This window comes from Xiphophorus couchianus, chromosome 23, assembly GCF_001444195.1.
Source record: "Xiphophorus couchianus chromosome 23, X_couchianus-1.0, whole genome shotgun sequence".
NCBI classification, from domain to species: domain Eukaryota; kingdom Metazoa; phylum Chordata; class Actinopteri; order Cyprinodontiformes; family Poeciliidae; genus Xiphophorus; species Xiphophorus couchianus.
Genome location: NC_040250.1, coordinates 2,578,545 through 2,597,494, shown reverse-complemented (window position 1 = coordinate 2,597,494; position 18,950 = coordinate 2,578,545). Strand labels below are relative to the sequence as shown.

General features: G+C 39.1%; 1 protein-coding gene across 1 annotated transcript in view; it reads right to left on the bottom strand.

Annotated features, from left to right (window-relative positions):
* Positions 1-18,950, bottom strand: part of rxfp1 (relaxin family peptide receptor 1) — a 104,151-nt gene that overhangs the window by 45,320 nt on the left and 39,881 nt on the right. The gene's annotated exons all lie outside the window — the stretch shown is intronic.

Genomic DNA, 18,950 nt, shown 5'->3' with positions numbered 1-18,950 from the left:
GTTTACTGCCATTCTTTATGCAGATATACTCTCAGACAGCAAAGATGATATTTTGCTTCAACTTGTCCATTTCCACTGTTTTGCTTATGTTTCTGCAGGAGACATGAATACTTTTGAAGGGCGTCTATGAGACATGGTGAGGAATTATGGACATTTGCATAATTCTTCACAAGATACTCACAAAGATTGCCAAATGGCTAAACATTCCTGGATGGAAATTGCAGAGTTGCTGTCCTTTGTAGAGGCTGTCTGTAGAGATTTTACATACAATGCTTATAACATAAAATTTCTGCGTGTGAAAATACAAAAATCTAACAACCATGTGCCTGCTTGGCTTCGGATGAGGTGTGGGACAGCCATGTCTCTGCTCCAGTGCACCTGGTTCAAGTTACTTGCTCGCCACAGGTGCTGTAGAAGTCTGTTATTCAGTCGACCATTTAAGTTAGGTACTGCATCATGCTAGAGGAACTACTGTATTGTTCATCACTTAATCTGGATTGTTGAGAAAAGTTGCTGCTGGGGAATGTTTTCATCCTTTTCAGGCCATTTTTTGTGGGCCTGCTCCATTATGTTGTCGAGATCACCTTTATTCTCCAGATAATTCTTTTTCCAGATGCCTTAAGCTGTCTAAAGGGTGGTTCATTGTAGAAAACAATTTTATCCCTGTCCTTCACAGAGCAATCCGGCTACTTTCTGCAGAATGTCAGTCTATCCTTTATGTTTTACTCTGGGAGAGAAGTGACTCTTTACTGCCCTCCTTGACTGTCCAGAGTGTAAAAGTTTCAGGGTGTGTGCAGAAACAGAAACACACATGTCCTCTGCCATTCATCAGCAAACTCTGCACTGGTGGCAACCTTAGAGTGTGGCAAAGATTTCTTTACTGCAGTTGAAACTATTCTTGTAGTTCTTGGCGATTCAATAAATGGTTTCAGTTGGTGTTTTTGTAAGAACTGATGCAAATCTTGTAAATATTAAAGTGTTGGGCTGAAACTATAAATTAAGAGCAGATTTTTTAAAATTAGAATAAAATTTGAAGCCATTTTTGTTTAGATTTTGTTCAGAAACAAAAGGAGATATTAACTTTACATTTTTCTTTCCTCTTCCGAACTCATAATGACCCGAGTTGTTCCAGTTCAGCGCCTGTGGACGTTTTATGTTCCCTGATAAGCTTCCCTTGCCAAAACACCGGCAGCTGTTTTTTTTAACTTGCTGAGTAAAATGCAGATGTCAAATTCTGTATTACTTGTTACCTTTAAGGGATGCAGAAAGCTGCAAAGTTGAAGCCGTATCTCAGAAGGAAGCAAAATAATTTGAATTGCTAAAGTAAATAAATAAGAGAAATATTGGACATGCAAAAAAGCAGTCAACTCATTTAATTTTGTAACTTAAATGTACAATAAACACCTTTAGAAAGATACAAAAAATAGAAAATAAACAAGAAAACACATTTTATTATGTACAGCTTCTGTTTTATATTTTCAAACTGCAAATGAATTAACATAACATAAAGGTATGATGGCAATCTGCTTAACATTTACCCAATTAACTTTAAACAGATGCTGTAAATTCATGAAAATTTCCACAAAATCATTTCCTGAGAATGTGTACATGTCCAAATGCAATGTTTATGACAAATATGTAGTATTTTATTAATTTTATGACTTTCTATAAAAGTCAAAACAATAGTCGCTAAGCTAATAATCTCTTTGTTGGTTTAAAACAGAGTAAGCTTTGAAAGGAATGCATTTTTGCATATATTTTTTCTTATAATAACATATTTAGACCTATAAATAGGCTGCTGTTTAGCCAAAAATATATTATCTGGTGTTTCTGCCTCTCTAAAAAATGGTGGAGGGTTTTCAGCTTTGATTGTCTAATTTCCCATGAGCATATGTTTTTGGGATCAGCGCCTAATGACATTAAAACAGAGAAACGTCTGTGAGCTCTCGAATGCTGACTATAGTTTGGGCAGACTAAGCCACACAGAACAAGAAACAGTCCACTTGGATTTATCAAGTCTGATCAACCTGTTCAGCATTCAGCAAAGAAAAAATTAGCTTTTGTTTGCTGAACTTTTTGAGACTTTAATCTTTGTTTAAAGCTACAGCAAAGCTCTCTCTTGTTTTTCCTCTACACTTCAACAAGCTCAGCATCACCTAGATACTTCTTAAGGAGTGTTTTCTTCTTCATCTATAGTTTGCATAGTTTCCCACTCTGCATAACTTCGAAGACCTGAGCCAGATAAGACACCCTTTACTACTTTCCCCAGAATTATCTTTAGGCCTGTTCATAGTGTCAGTGGTGATGGAAAAGGCAACAGTGAGAACCAAAGGTCCAGGGATCCAGTCTGGTTTATTGAGAAGTGATCATAACAACCATCACCTAGTAAAGCGTTTGCTTTTCTGATAAAACTGCGTTCAGAGCAGAGAGCTCATGGATCATCTTGAGCTCATTAATTCTTTTGAATTCTCCTTTTCCTCTCCTCTAAATCTTCCCTCAGATTTAGGACGGGTATTAAGAACTCAATTCACTTGCAAAACCTTGCATTTCAGAGACATCCTTACAGAGACACTGATAGATCTGGAGATAAAAACCAAACCCCTAATCAGATATTATTACTCTGATGCTCCTTTCTCAGTTCTGGTGGAACTTCTCTTTCAGTCGTCAATCTTTTTATGTTTGATTTATTTCTTTAGTCATTAAACTGGGATTACTCTTTTATTTGGTTACTAAGGGATAGAAGATCACTGTTTCAAAACAACTACTGTCAGCTAAAGTCTTGATATTGTGAAAAACAATATAGAATTTTATATACTCTATATACACCTGTAACGTCTTCCTGCACAGTATAAAACAACAGTTATTTCAGAAGACCACTCAGATTTCTGATGCATAAATTCAATAAAGTTATTACTGGATATTCTATAAAGAGCAAAACCACAAGAAAGTGCAATTCTTTCTTGTGGTTCTTTATCATTTTTAGAAATTAAGAGCCATTGTGGGAGGTCCAAACTTACAACTCCAAAGCTGCAGATTGGAGACAAGTCCAACAGATCCCTTAAACACTTTAAAAACTTCAGAGAATTTTAAAACCAGTTCCTTATCACCCAGAGAGCCTCTGCGATCCAGTTAGAAAATGAGCAGCTGCATTTTCGACAAGCTGAAGATGAGAAAAATCAGCCTTTCTTACACCAGAATACAGTTTTAAACAATACTCAAAGCGTACGACAACAATGACATAAATGATCTTTTCAAAATCCTGCCTGGACAAAATGGATGCGATTTTGGAAGTCTGGAAAAAACTTGTTTTTGCCACAGGACTGACCTGTGTGTCAATCCTAAGGCTGCCATTTATGTATAAAAACCTGGCTTATTAAATAATTCTGCTGCAACAATTTAACTCCACTTTACCCAAAGTTTCCCACTGCTCTTTATCTTTCAAAGGTAAAAAACGATTTCTTTCAACAAATTCTATCAAATTGGAAATCCATGTTTGGATTAGAATTTGGTAAGTGCCAAAACATATGATTTGCTCCATTTGGACATTTTTGTTATTTATTTTTATGGTAATGTGGAGCATTTCAGTAAAAAGCAACAAGCAGAAGAAAGAAGTCAAACTGCCTCCATTCAAACTCAGAAATACAATTATGAGGCTTTGCTGACAGTGAAAACTTCCAGGCCCGACACCCTCCTAGCTTTAACAGAAAAGAACTAGGGAGCTCATTCAACTCATGAGTCTGTGCTACATCTCATATGTGTTATGAATAAATAAGCATGTTTGTTCAATTTACTGATGTACTAATTAAAACTTGGTCATCCTCCAAATGGGTCTTCAGCCTGAATAGCTACTAGAGGCTCTTGAGGATGCATGCAAAATTCTATTGAAGCTTTTAATCATCTTCCCTCCAACTGAGATGCTAATTCATCATGGTCTCATCAATGAGATGTCCTCTTTGTGAAGAGGTGATGTCCGGCAGAATTAATATGAAACAGGCTAATTTGTACCCAATAAACAACATCACTGACTTTTCTTCTAAAAGTAGAAAAGGGAAACTTTGATGCCGGTGTCCTTGTGCTGCTTATGATCTACTAATAAATATACAAAATGAAACTACACTACAGGCTAAAGCTGTTTGCAATTACAGTTACTGAAATGCCACAGAGGTTTTTTACATCCATGCAATATAGTAATAATTTATAATGTGAAGCTGGTTATGAATTATATTTATTATAAAAATAATTCATGCCAAGTAATGCATGCTATTGCAAATTAAATTGCAGGTCATCAAATGGAATTAATGGTTTCATGTTATGTGGCATCTTAAATAGTAAATCTTAAAGGGGGTTACTATATAAAATCAGCTTTTTTGAGCTTTACATCATTGTTACGGCCAGTGGCCTTTTCTTTCTGTGTTTGTTGTTTTTCAGTGGCTAATCAGATTGACTCCACCTGGAAGTGGGTGCTGCCCTGCTTGTCCTGTGTCACATCCTGAGGCCTACCGTGATTGGGTCATCAATTGCCGGCTCCACCAATCACTGTTGAGGCCTCCCTTTAAGAACCAAGGACATCCTGGGAGAAGGCGCGGCTGTTTCTTGGTTGAAACAGCTTGCCACTTTGTTAGGGGTTTTGGTTGACTGCTGTAACCTTGTTTTGTTAGCTCTGACAACCTTTGTTAGCTTGGATAGCTTGTGCCACTCACTTTGTCCCCGTGTGGGATCTTTGATTCTCTGTTAGAGATTTGTAGTTTGTTTTGTGAACCCTGTTCTGAAAGTCTATTTTTGTTTGGTTAAGTTCTTTGATTTACAACTGATTGTTTTGGGGTTTTGTTTTGTTTAGTACCCTTTTGTTAGTCTCTACATTTTGACTATTGTTAATTTTACCCCCTTTATTTTTGTTGAACCCAAACAATAAACCTATAAACTGTTAAACCTTACCATCTAGGTTTCTTTAATGTTGCTTCCCTTTTCCCTAGCCGAGCCGGGTCGTAACAATCATGTTATGTTATCAGAAAAAATACACCTGGAGTGTTGCTTCAATTCTTTCATATTTAAGGAATTCTTGAATCTTCAGGAGCCGCACTCTGGGATGCCAAAATGTTTGCCAACAGAAAGCGCCGACTAGTTCCACAAAGCTCCTCCTAGGAGCTGCAGATTCCAGCCAAGTTTCCACCTCACAGAGCAACCGTTCCCCTCTTGCCGTCCTCACACAGATCCTCCAGACAAGCAGCAGCAGCAACTAGCAAACACCTATGAGTCTGCCTAACTTATCATAGGAACTACTTCTCAGTGCAACGCTCCAAGAACGGTTGTAAACGTTATAATAGTGTAACATTGTTGTGAAGATGTGTTGAAGGCAGAAAGAGAAGGAGCTTCTTAAAGAGACAAGGGCCTGATTTCAAACGCATCAAACTGCAAAGTCAAATTTCTTTTAAGTCATGTTTGATATATGCAGTGTTTTCAATAACTGAATGTAACAGTTACTGCTAGAAAAGGGCACTATGTGCCTGAAAATTCCATAATATCTCCATTTTAGACCAATAGAAACAACTTGAGGTTAAAACTATTAGCACCAACCATTTGGACACGTCTTAAGGTTTTCTTACAGTTACCCTGACTGATCCAACATGGCGGAAATTTAAGATAATCAGAATTGTTTCAGCAGGGCTGGAGCTTGCTGAGCATTTATTTTTGCAAAGTTAAATCCATTGTCCTCCAGAAGTAGTATAATGCATTGTTTCCACTGAATGGTTTGGTTATTTTATGGTGTGAGGGATACAGGAGAGTTTTTCTCACTGTGCAGGCAGTGTTATCTCCAAACTCCTAATGCAGCATCATACCAGAGCGATGATATACATGAGTGTGTAGAGAGCTTTAATGAGGGGTCTTCCATCCGTTCATCTATGGTACACACTCGTTAACTTTATGGATAAACTTTATGGATTACACAGAGTTGTGTATTTCTTTCAGAATTACATAATTCTGAAAGAAATTCTACTCAACATGTCGATGTGGGTTTCTTCCAGAATAGAAGGTCTGAAATTATATTTTTAATCTTTTCATTTACAGAATTAGTTTCAAAAGAATAATTCAATTATATCTAATGATGCTAAACAATTTGCTCATGTTTGACGGTAAAGCCTTACCCTTTATCTTTTGCGCTCTAGAATAATAATTAGCATTTCATGATTCAGAAAGGAGCTGAGCTTCAAAGGAGGTCAGAGGCTGCATACACAACCACGATAATGTAGTAATGCTGTGAAATTTAAATCTTTCATTGCACAAACACAGTTGCTCCATTAAGTGTAAGTAAAGCATTGGTGATAATAGGATAAAGTTCCTGGAGGAAACAATTGATGCTTATCTCACTAACAGGTTTGCTGTGATCCGAATGCTTTAGAACAAAAGCAAAATTAAGATTGTGGTTGAGGCGATCAACCCCAAAAATATATAATCAGAGAAAACATTTCTAAGTTGTATAGAAATGTCCTAAAAAATGATATTCTTAATCAGCTTTGATTAATGAATTGCTTTGATGTTTTGATGATTTTTCTTGCTGATCTCTTGTTGCTGTAAAATAAATAAATAAATAAAAAATGTAATCTTGCGGTAATAATTTTCCTCCAGATGTTAAAATTTCAATAACCACACTTTTTTTTACTACAGAAATTTCCAGATTTACTTTCTGAACACCAGCAGGATGAATTTACAGTGGCAGCTACTCAAACAGCTTCATGTTGCATTGAATCCAAAATACACAAATTTACTGTATCTTGTACAAGTTTTTTAAATCATCTGTTATAATAAATACTTTATAGATGTTTGTACATGCAAAAACAAATGGGAATGAATAGCTATGACCACTGCAAACCCACATTGAGATGTTGAGTAGAATTTAGCATCATTTTAATAAGGATAAAATCTTGTTCTAAAATGTATAGGGGAGGATGGTATGAATGCAAGTTTCCAGAAGAGTGCCAAAGTGGAAAAATAATCACTTTTCGAAAAATAGAGAGGTGGTACTGATCTTAAACATTAATCAATGCAGGGATCAAATCTCATCTCCTCAACTATTTTTCATCCTGATGTTTCTCATAAAAAGAAAGAGGCTCAACATCCATTTTCTATATTCCTCACTGCGGTTATTTTGCTCTATTTAACGGTGCTGTAAAAATGTAAAAAGTTTGTCACACCTAAATGTTTCTGATTTTTTGTCATATCAGAGAAAAATATTGCAAACATGGAAAAAATGTAGCTTTTTAGCTCCTGATATCATTTATTAAGAGAAAAAGACTATTCAAAAAACTCTGTTTTGTAGAAAAGATAAATTCAGTTTCACAAGTCTTCCAGGTACTCCATCTTCCTCCTGCAGAATAAACAGATCTTTTTCGGGTCAAATACTAACACTAACTTGCCCTTAAGAACAAATGTGGACATGGTTGTTTATTCAGTATTGCCTTCCTGTAACATTTAGGTGCATATTTTATGCAACAGAATCAAATGGCTGAATACCCTCATCCACGTCATACAGCTATGTAGAGGTCTGGCAACGGCAAATCAGTTTAATTCATGTAGGTAGGAGGAGGGAAGTTGCAAGACAGCAGCTCTCAAGGATTGGAGCACCCTGACCTAAAACATGCTTATATGAATAAAAGCAACAGAGAAAAGGAAACATGTAAATACAGAGTCAAAGGTCAGGCTGTAAATGCTTCAGGATGCCAAGAATTATTTGCTAATTGGTGCAAAATGTCAGGAACTAAATTAAGAATGAATGATGAAGCAATAGTTTTGTTGGGACTTTGAATTTAGCTCAGAATAATCATGTGGGTTACCATAACGACAAATTAACTTGTGAACTCTGAGTTTGTGTTAAGGGCCAACTTGCACAATAGTGCATTATTATAACAGATGAGACAAAACCTCCCACTGAACTCTGGATGAGACAGGTCATAAGCATACGTCAACAATGAAGCATATTATCTCTGAACTAAATAAAGTCGACTTCCCTTCTATTTAAAGCCAGGAACAGTTTTTCTGCAGTGGATAATTCCTGGTGTCATCGAACACTATGGCTTTTGGTTATGGGGTTTTGGGTAGGACTTAGATTTATGGGCTCATTTGCCACTTGCACTGCAGCTTCACGGTCAGCGTTATGAAGCCACTGCAGAAAATTGATTCACCTGCATTTCTGTAGTTTCTGGGAGAAAAACCTTATATAAGATTATAGCTGACAGCACTGCAGAAAGTGAAAGATCAGCCTGAAAACACAACAGAACAACTCATTGATGCCAATTTTATGGAAAACGAATGAGCAAGTTGTTGATTAATTGTTTGGAGTCTGGTAGAAAAATGTTTTTGGATTTATTAAATTGTGCTCCAACCCAAAGGATGCTGTTTAATTATAGAATCTTACAAAGTTAGCACTAATATCTGGGAGTAAGTTGTTTCCTGATGGTTTATAATTGTCTCAAATGATCACTTCCTTTTAGATCACAATGCCTCAGCTCTCCAGATCAATTATCATATTGATTGGTGTTGACATTATAAACAATTCTTTCTGTCTTCATTCTTTCATCAAAGAAAAGCTTTGGTAGAAGCTGTGTTGATGCATGTGCTGCACGGATGGAAAGTAAAGTTGCCTTGTGATTATGATAAGAAGGGAAAATTGTTGTTATTGTTTATTAAGCTGACACTGTTTGTTTATATTATCTGTAGGTGTTTCTAAAATGGAAACAATTGATTATGGGTGAATTTGTTATAAAAACTAGTGCAGAACACATTCAGCCTATCATTAAGAACAAATCAGACACTTTGGAATCAAAGCTTTTTTCCTCAGAATGCAAACATATTTTTCTGTTCAAGTAAAACTGAACTCTTTTTATACATGGATCTTACAACTTTTGAACTTTCCACCCACACATTTCAGTGTTTTATTTGAACTTAATATGACAGAATAACACAAACTAGTGCATCATTGTGAAGTGGAAGGAAAGTGATCCATGTCTTTGTGAAACTCAATCTGAGAAACATGGTGTGCAGTTCTGTTCAGCTTATCCAAGTCAATATTCTGAAGAACCGCCTGCTGCTGCAGTTAGAGTTTCAAGGCCAGTAGGATGCGTCTCAACCAGCTTTGAAACTAGAGAGACCAGGGTTTTAACAATCTTTCTACATGTACAACATAACTCAAGCTTAAACTATGTGTAGAAGATCTGTAAAGTTAAAATTAACAAAATATTCTCCGTTGATTTAGGTCAGGACTTTGCCTGGGTCATTCTAACACATTAGTATGCATTGGTCTGATCAGTTTCCCTGTCCCTGCTGAAGAAAAACAAAACCACTGCATAACGTTGCCACTGTCCTCTTTCTCTGGTGTGTTCAGAGTGGTGTGCAGTTTATTTTTTGACCAAAAAGTTGTTTTATCTAATCTGACTAGGAGTACATCTTCCTCATGTAGCAGTTTCCCCTATATAGGCTATGGCTTACTGCCTTCTTTTTTCTGCTCTTACATACAGACCAGGTTTGTTGCATCTATGATAAGAGTTGATAATCTGTCATCAGGACAGATTATCCCACCTGAGCTGGAGATCACTGCAGCAACTCCAAAGATATCATGGGCCCCTTGGCTGCTTCTCTGGTGAGTACCCTACCTTTCATGCTAGCTTAGGTAGAGATATTTACCATATTGGGGATGCACATGGTAGCCCCAACATGGGGCGCAGTTGATGGCCCTGTTGCCTTGCAGCAAGAAGGTTTTAGTTTTTAATCTCTGCCTAGAGTCTTTCTGCATGGAGCTTGTATGTTCCTGTTACTCTGGCTTCTTCTCAGTTCAAAAACATGACTTTTGACTTTTAGGCCAACTCTAATCAGCGGAAACCATTACTCTAAACAATTTAGGTCAACAGTTTACTCTAAATTGCTGTTATGAGTGTGTGCATGGCTGTTTATCCTGTGTGTCTATGTGTTGCCTTGTGATGGGCTGATGACTTGTCCAGTTTGCTCTCCACTTCTTGCCTAATGACTGATGAAGATGGACTCCAGCCCTCCCATGACCCCACAAGGATAACTTGGTAATGATAAACTATGTCTAGGTAGGTTTGCAGTTGTGCCAGATGTGTCTTTCCATTGTTGTCCGTTAGTTGCAATGTGAAAAAACTTCAATATGTTTACAAGATTCTGGATTCAAACATATTTTAGGTACAGAGATTTGCAGGGTGAATGGAGTAGAAATACTATACCATTTTATTTTGGTTTTTTTCTTCTCTTGATGACAAACAGTTGGCAGTAGCTGAGCAGAGATGCATGATCTGCTACGCCTGAGTATGTTGTAGAAGCTTACAGATACATTTCACCATGTTGTCCCTTCTGACATGTTTTTTGACTATCAGCTAGCAGGTTGTCTTTTGTCTCGTTTACCCTAGTTCTGTCAAAATCTGAAGGGCTTTTAAAAGTGTAATAAAGGCTGTGTCTCTGTCCATGAACATTTTGTCTTTGAGGTTATGCTCAGTTGCACTAAATAAGTCTCACAGAGACGACCAGGGGTTCAGATTAATCCTCACCAGGGCCATTGACATGAAAATGTCTCATATTTGTCAGTTGTTAAAGCCCAGAGAGATTGTGTCATCACTGTGGCAAAGTAATCTTTCTTCTTTTATTTAATACAACTGGCAGAGATGGGCCATCAAAGTGACAGAGGCCCCTTTTACATGACAATGCCAGGACAGTAAAAAATCAGATGTTTTGTTGATTTTTGGCCTCTCACTTACACAGCAACAGCATTTCTGGCAGAACAAAAACAAAAAAGGTTTGAGAATGAGTTTCAGATAGGAACTTTTTAAGAATGTCTATAAGCATAAACTGAAAACCTTTGGAAACGGTAATGATGGTCATGTTATCTGTACTTATGCACTCAGGTCCAGGGACAACAACAACGTTTTCATCTGGACATGGAGCATTTTTACTGTTATGTATATATAATTAAAAAAAAAAAAGTTTTGTAAACAAGGCCTAAGTTGCCTTATATAAATTATTAAAGCTACAAGATATCTTTTATTCATATAGCACCTCTCTCAGATAAACAAAGATAAGCAGATAAAACAAAATGACACAAACAACATCTAGTTAATTGGCTAAAAGCTTTTTTGTACAACAATGTCAAGACATTGATTCTTCCAGGTTTAACCTGTGAACTTCTTGTTTCTATAAATATTCCAAATTCCAACAGTGCCTCCTAAAATGACCGATACTTTCATTTAACCAGGAGCAGTAAGTTGTGTGTTGAACAGTGTTTTGTTTGAAAGGTGCTACAGAGCCAAAAATCGATCTGCGTTGATTGTTGAAAGATGAAACAAAACCATCAACGTTACTGTGACTCACATCAGCATCAAACATGTCTCAGGATCTTTCCACGGCAGCCTGCTCTGGAATTCACCTTTCAATCAATGATTTGGGAGGCAAATAATCCAGGAAAAATGAAAGAGTAAAATATATGTAACGCATCCATATTTTATGCATCTAGTGTCCGTTTTATTTTCCAAAAGGATAAAAGAATAATGAAATTAAAACTACTAAAAGGTACAACAGTGAAGTATAAACAAAAACAATTAAATTAATGATGTCACAATTCATTGTGAATATTGAGAAACTCCAATTATGTTATGAGGAATCTGGAGTATATCAATTAGCTTAAACTAACAGAATGAATGGGACATGAAGTATCTTAAGGAAAGATCTATAGTAACACATTCCAGCGTGACTCTGTATGATCAAAACACATGGATTGTATTGAAGAGTTTAGTTGGTAAGCCCATTTTGCTCTAAATTAATTAAGAATTAGTTACACAAATCTACAGATTTGCTATGTATTCCAAATAACACCTAAAATGGTATTTGGAATACAGACATAACTTTATTATGTGGAAGCAATACCTTGTAACTTTTTAATAACACTTTGAGAATTGATTAATAATCTATTGATCAATTACCAATAATGACCAAAAATAAAGTTTTAACTTTTATATAATTTGTTTTTTTGTTGAATTTTTCTTGATAGAATGTCTCTCAATATTGAAATTTAAGTAACACAAATATTACAGTAAATCTATTGGTTTTATGACAGTTAACTGACTGAATCATCTAGGGTTTTAAATAATTACTTTGTCTTTAGGTCACTGTCAGAAATAACCTGCAGCGACTTTACATGAAAACCTTTTAAGAAAAAGTAAAAAGTTTGAACCACAAAAGTCTGGATTTGAGGGAGGAAAACAGATTAAAGCCTTCAGGGAATAAAATTGACCCCATGGCAGTTGCGGTTTTAGAAATCCATAAATATCTGAAGGATAGAGGAGGAAGTATTGAACTCATATCTGAAGCCACCAGGCTTTGTGGTCAGGAGTGATGTCCAGGGTTTCTGACAGTTATTCAAACCTTTTTTCTCTTAACATTTGCTCATTTGTCAGTCATATATTCTCTAGTTTTTGTACATTTTGAAACAAGTTATCTTTTTCTCTCATTTGTTAAATCACAAAATCTGAACCAATGAATGTTTACAGTGCTGCCAAAAAGATAATGGTCATAAAATATAGGATTAACCCTCTCATTAAGTTATTTGAACATTATTTTATCAAATTGTTCTAGATCTAAATAGTAACACAGCCTGAATATTTGTGTAATATTGAGAGAATCAGGACCATAAATATGTTTTAAAAACATGCAAAGTGCAAGAGACCTTTTTCCTAAAAAGACTCTGATTTTTGTACAACAATGTTGGCAACCTTTAGAGCCACTTCAAAGAATAACTGATCCCAACAATTATGATGCAACAGAGTTTTTCATGCAGAAACATAGCATGGCTCTGTGAAGGATGCATGCACAGAAATCAATGCATCTTTGTTCTAGAGGCACCACAGGGAGCATTAGGACTTGAAAACTAAACAAAAAGGCATTCAAAAAGCCATGTATCTGATTTGGAGAGCACTCATGTGGAGATGATCACGTGAAGTTTGAATGGGCAAACAGACAAGCTTGTGCTGGTCCTGAATTATGATGAATTGTTGTTCATGCACAAAGGTCTTCCTTCCAAAGAGGTGCCGATCAAAATAATATATGTCGCAGCATCTGAGAAAAGCCTTCTGCTGGTGCCTTGTAGCATTCAGTGATGCGTGAGGAAATGACGCAATGAGCCCCTCAGAATAGGAAAACAAAACCTGAGAGGGATGCAAGAAAGTTGACTGGCTTGGATCATTCTGGTTTGAGTGAACACCTGAAGGACAAGCCGTCTTTGGCCTATAGTACATTCTTTTTCCGCACAGAAAAAAAATCCTCATGATTTTAAAATTTTCGCACCATATACTATGCGGTAAAAAATGATTGTTGCATTCTTGTGCTGTTTTGCAAAGGATGCAACATGCAGAGGGTGTGATAGTTTCAATTTAACACTGTATATGTGAAAACAGATCTCCATAGAGATTGTTCAGTGTAAGATCATATATTTAAATGTGAAGATTTTGACATACTGATTTAAATATTTGTCAGACATCTACAAAATGCAGAATACTTCCCATGACACACAGTCTTAGAATATGTCCAATTTTTCTCCAAAGAAGGAGCAGTCCGATGTCTGGCTGTGCAGAGAGCAGTGACATAAATCTGCTTAATGGCAAAATTAATGTGCTGATGACAGCTCATAGATAAACTGGCAACGTGGGTAACACCAGACATATATACATATATTAATGTATAGGGGTATTCGTGTAAAAATATTTTCTAAATGTTTTAACAAGTGAAACTTTGGAAATATGTCAGGTTCATATGGATGGCATTATGTAAAATCCCCCTCTCCAGCATGACTTCCATGTATGTATCCCTAAGCATGAAACACTTTCAGACATGAAAATGATTTGCACCAGGATGGGGCAGGACTGGTGGGACTCTCCACCTGCTTTAAAAATGAAAAATAAATATTCATGACTCTCAGATGTGAAGCTATGGGTTCATATGAGCCTAATTAGTGCTGCTGAATGGTGATTGCAACGTTTCCACAGATGCATTGAAAGACAAAGAACAAATTAGGAGTTTGCTTTTTTTTGTCAAGAGTTAAAAAATGAACAGTAAAATTTTATAGTGAAGTGAAGCAAACTTTCAAACGAACTGAAAGCACAGAGCAGTAAAGATTTTCCACTTCTTTTCTAAAGAATTTAATTTCCGTTTTTTTCATTTATCCCTGCTGTTGAAAATCTATACTTAGCTTATATTATTTTCTGTCAACAGTCTAATTAGAACAGACAGCAACCATTAATGTGATTCCACGGTTTGATAAAGTGTGAAGGAGAAATTATCACATTTTTATTGAGTCCCTTTGAACTTTGGCTTCAAAGCAGATTACCGTGCGCCTGTTGTGTGCTCAAAATTACAAAAAAACAAGTCAAAAAGCACCAACAGACTAATGCTCAATCAAACCAAGAATTGGAAAACTAATGATGGCATTCTGGTTCAGAGATTCAGGAGCAGCAAGACAGTCTGCAGGAATGCTGTGATGTAGCTCCTATGCTATTTAAAGTTTAATTCAAGGAGGCATGATGCATTATGCAAAGTTTTACTTTCTGCTTGCTAAAGTCACATTCAACCATTTGTGCCTTTCACAAAAGTTTGAAAAAGAAAACAGAGCTCTCAAAAGAGGACGAGTACAAAGTAAATGAGATAAATTAACTTCAGATGCAGAAAAAAGCACATAAAATGTGATCTCCAACAACAGGTGTGACCTAAAATTGTTGGCACAGCAGCCGCTTGGAATCACAAAACTGACAAGGGATGCCTCTTAATCTACAATCCAGGTGCTCTCAACATGAAGCCATCAGAAATCATTTGTTTCCTCTGATGCCAAATTCAAGCAATTACTAATTTGCAAGAACGGATGAGCAGGAACAGGGTGAAATTTGAACATAAAAGCTTCAAATAATCCTTTCTCTCTGTTGCATGTCTGTCTTGTGCCTCCACAGGGTAGGACGATGCACAGTTTAAGTGAAAAATGTTTCACCAATTCATTAATTATTCAGCTAATAACTGATTGACGACATCATTGAACTGTGTTACCCTGATGCCCAGTTGATCCCTAAATATAGCCACTCTACAAAACAAGAACAAAATACTGTGCAGACCAAATCATCTGCTAGTTGTGGAACTAAACAAACAGCCGTCTTTTGTATCTTCATTTCATGAACTGAGATGGAGTTCTGAAATTTGATTGGCTTTCCATTATGCCAGATGCTGATGAAGTTTGATGTTTATCCAATGACTTTACAGAGAGTGATAAAGACCCCTGCGATAATGACTGCTAGCTCTCACATGGATTCGCTTCCTGGCCCCCGGCCAATCATTGCATGTCTTCCCCTCTCTCTGCTTTTCTCTGTTCAGTCACTAATGAGTAAAGGCATCAAAACCCGACAGAAAATTGTCATCATATGTAATTTATTGTGGATTGTTGTTGAAATAAATGTAATTAATTAAACTAAATATCAGATATCAGAATGGCATTTCACAACTCTGGAGCTGCAGCAATGAGAAGCTGGCAGCAACATGAATTTGGGATTTTTTACTGCAGAGAATCAGTCAAACTATACCACAGAAGGATGCTTCAGAAAAGTTTGTGATTGTTAGTAAAATACAAGTTGAAGCAGAACTTGGAAGGTGGAATATGTCAATGCACAAAACATACCAATAAAGCTACTAAGAAACAGCTGAGAATTAATAAATGAAAAGTCCTGGGTCTAGTAAAAGCCCATGTATAATAGATATACCTCTGATATGCTGGAGTGACTTGAAACTGGCTCAAACATATCAGAGCTAAAAAAAAAATAAGGCTTGAGGCAAACTTTCCTCAGACTCATTGAAGTTTTTTTCAATCAAATTGAAAAAAAAACAACTTTTTTCTTGGCTATAAAACATAGATTTGTCTTTGTTCTGTTTCAATATATAAAGAAAAAAAATATTTATTGTACAAATAACATTGAATCACTTTCTTTGGGGAGATAAAATAATAACATTAGAAATTGATATGTGAAGACATCTTCCTAAAAAATCTTTGCTCTTCTATATTTTAGAAATATTCTAATATTTCATTTGCTTGTAAATGAGTCAGATGCTTCATGCATCATATTTCTGTTGAGGATTAACCTCTTGTGATTGGAGTTACAGCAACAAGCTGAGCCACTCAGAGGCAGAGAGGAATAAGATCACATTTCAGCAGCAACAGTTTTTTTAAAACGGAAAAAGTTAGCATTCACACTTTCAACAATTTAACTTCCTTGTGAAATGATGCTGGAAGTGGTAATTGATTAAAGTTAATATTACATTTATAGTTGAATTTTTAGTTGCATTAAACCAATAGAAAAGCAAAAATAACACTCAATTTAAAACTGACCTATTTCTGGCAACATAAAAATATATCATGCATTATGTTTAAAAATATAAGGAACGGTGGAGGTGAATTAGATCATCCATCCATCCATCCATCCATCCATCTTCTTCCGCTTATCCGAGGTCGGGTCGCGGGGGTAGCAGCTTCAGAAGGGAGGCCCAGACTTCCCTCTCCCCGGCCACTTCTTCCAGCTCTTCCGGGGGAATCCCGAGGCGTTCCCAGGCCAGCTGAGAGACATAGTCTTTCCAGCGTGTCCTGGGTCTTCCCCGGGGCCTCCTCCCGGTGGGACGTGCCCGGAACACCTCACCAGGGAGGCGTCCAGGAGGCATCCTGACCAGATGCCCAAGCCACCTCAACTGGCTCCTCTCGATGTGAAGGAGCAGCGGCTCTACTCTGAGTCCCTCCCGGATGACTGAGCTTCTCACCCTATCTCTAAGGGAGAGCCCAGCCACCCTACGGAGAAAACCCATTTCGGCCGCTTGTATCCGCGATCTCGTTCTTTCGGTCATGACCCAAAGCTCATGACCATAGATGAGGGTGGGAACGTAGATCGACCGGTAAATCGAGAGCTTCGCTTTTTGGCTCAGCTCTCTCTTCACCACGACGGACCGGTACAGCGCCCGCTTGACAGCAGACGCTGCGCCAATCCGCCTGTCGATCTCCCGCTCCCTTCTTCCCCCATTCGTGAACAAGATCCCGAGATACTTAAACTCCTCCACTTGGGGCAGGACACCCCCCCTGACCCGGAGAAGGCACTCTACCCTTTTCCGGCTCAAGACCATGGCCTCGGATTTGGAGGCACTGATCCCCATCCCGGCCGCTTCACACTCGGCTGCGAACCGCTCCAGCGAGAGCTGCAGATCACGATCTGATGAAGCCAAAAGGACCATATTGTCTGCGAAAAGCAGAGATGAGATCCTAAGGCCACCAAATCGGATCCCCTCAACACCTTGGCTGTGCCTAGAAATTCTGTCCATGAAAGTGATGAACAGAATCGGTGACAAAGGGCAGCCCTGGCGGAGTCCAACTCTCACCGGAAACGAGCCCGACTTACTGCCGGCAATGCGGACCAGACTCTGACACCGGTCATACAGGGACCTGACAGCCCGTATCAAAGGGCCCGGTACCCCATACTCCCGGAGAACCCCCCACAGGGCTCCCCGAGGGACACGGTCGAACGCCTTCTCCAAGTCCACAAAACACATGTAGACTGGTTGGGCGAACTCCCATGCACCCTCCAGGACCCTGCTGAGGGTGTAGAGCTGGTCCAGTGTTCCACGACCAGGACGAAAACCACACTGCTCTTCCTGAATCCGAGGTTCGACTATCCGACGGACCCTCCTCTCCAGGACCCCTGAATAGACCTTGCCAGGGAGGCTTAAGAGTGTGACCCCTCTATAATTGGAGCACACCCTCCGGTCCCCCTTTTTGAACAGGGGGACCACCACCCCAGTCTGCCAATCCAGGGGAACTGCCCCCGATGTCCATGCGATATTGCAGAGTCGCGTCAACCAACACAACCCTACAACATCCAGAGCCTTAAGGAACTCCGGGCGGATCTCATCCACCCCCGGGGCCTTGCCACCGAGGAGCTTTTTAACCACCTCGGCAACCTTGCCCCCAGAGATTGGAGAGCCCAACCCAGAGTCCCCAGGCTCCGCTTCCTCAGTGGAAGGCATGTTGGTGGAATTGAGGAGGTCTTCGAAGTACTCTGCCCACCGGCCCACAACGTCCCGAGTAGAGGTCAGCAGCACACCATCCCCACTATAAACAGTGTTGGTGCTGCACCGCTTCCCCCCCCTGAGACGCCGGATGGTGGACCAGAATCGCCTCGAAGCCGTGCGGAAGTCTTTCTCCATGGCCTCTCCAAACTCCTCCCACGCCCGAGTTTTTGCCTCAGCAACCGCCCGAGCCGCATGCCGCTTCGCCCGCCGGTATCCATCAGCTGCTTCCGGAGTCCCACAGGCCAAAAAGGCCCAATAGGACTCCTTCTTCAGCCTGACGGCATCCCTCACCGAAGGTGTCCACCAACGGGTTCGAGGGTTGCCGCCGCGACAGGCACCGACAACCTTGCGGCCACAGCTCCGATCGGCCGCCTCGACAATGGAGGCACGGAACACGGTCCACTCAGACTCCATGTCCCCCACCTCCCCCGGGACGTGTTCGAAGTTTTGCCGGAGATGGGAGTTAAAGCTCCGTCTCACAGGGGATTCCGCCAGATGTTCCCAGCAGACCCTCACAACACGTTTGGGCCTGCCAGGTCTGACCGGCTTTTGCCCCCACCACCGGAGCCAACTCACCACCAGGTAGTGGTCAGTGGACAGCTCCGCACCTCTCTTCACCCGAGTGTCCAAGACATACGGCCGCAGATCCGATGAAACGATGACAAAGTCGATCATCGAACTGGGGCCTAGGGTGTCCTGGTGCCAAGTGCACATATGGACACCCTTATGCTTGAACATGGTGTTCGTTATGGACAATCCATGGCGAGCACAGAAGTCCAGCAACAGAACACCACTCGAGTTCAGGTCGGGCGGGCCGT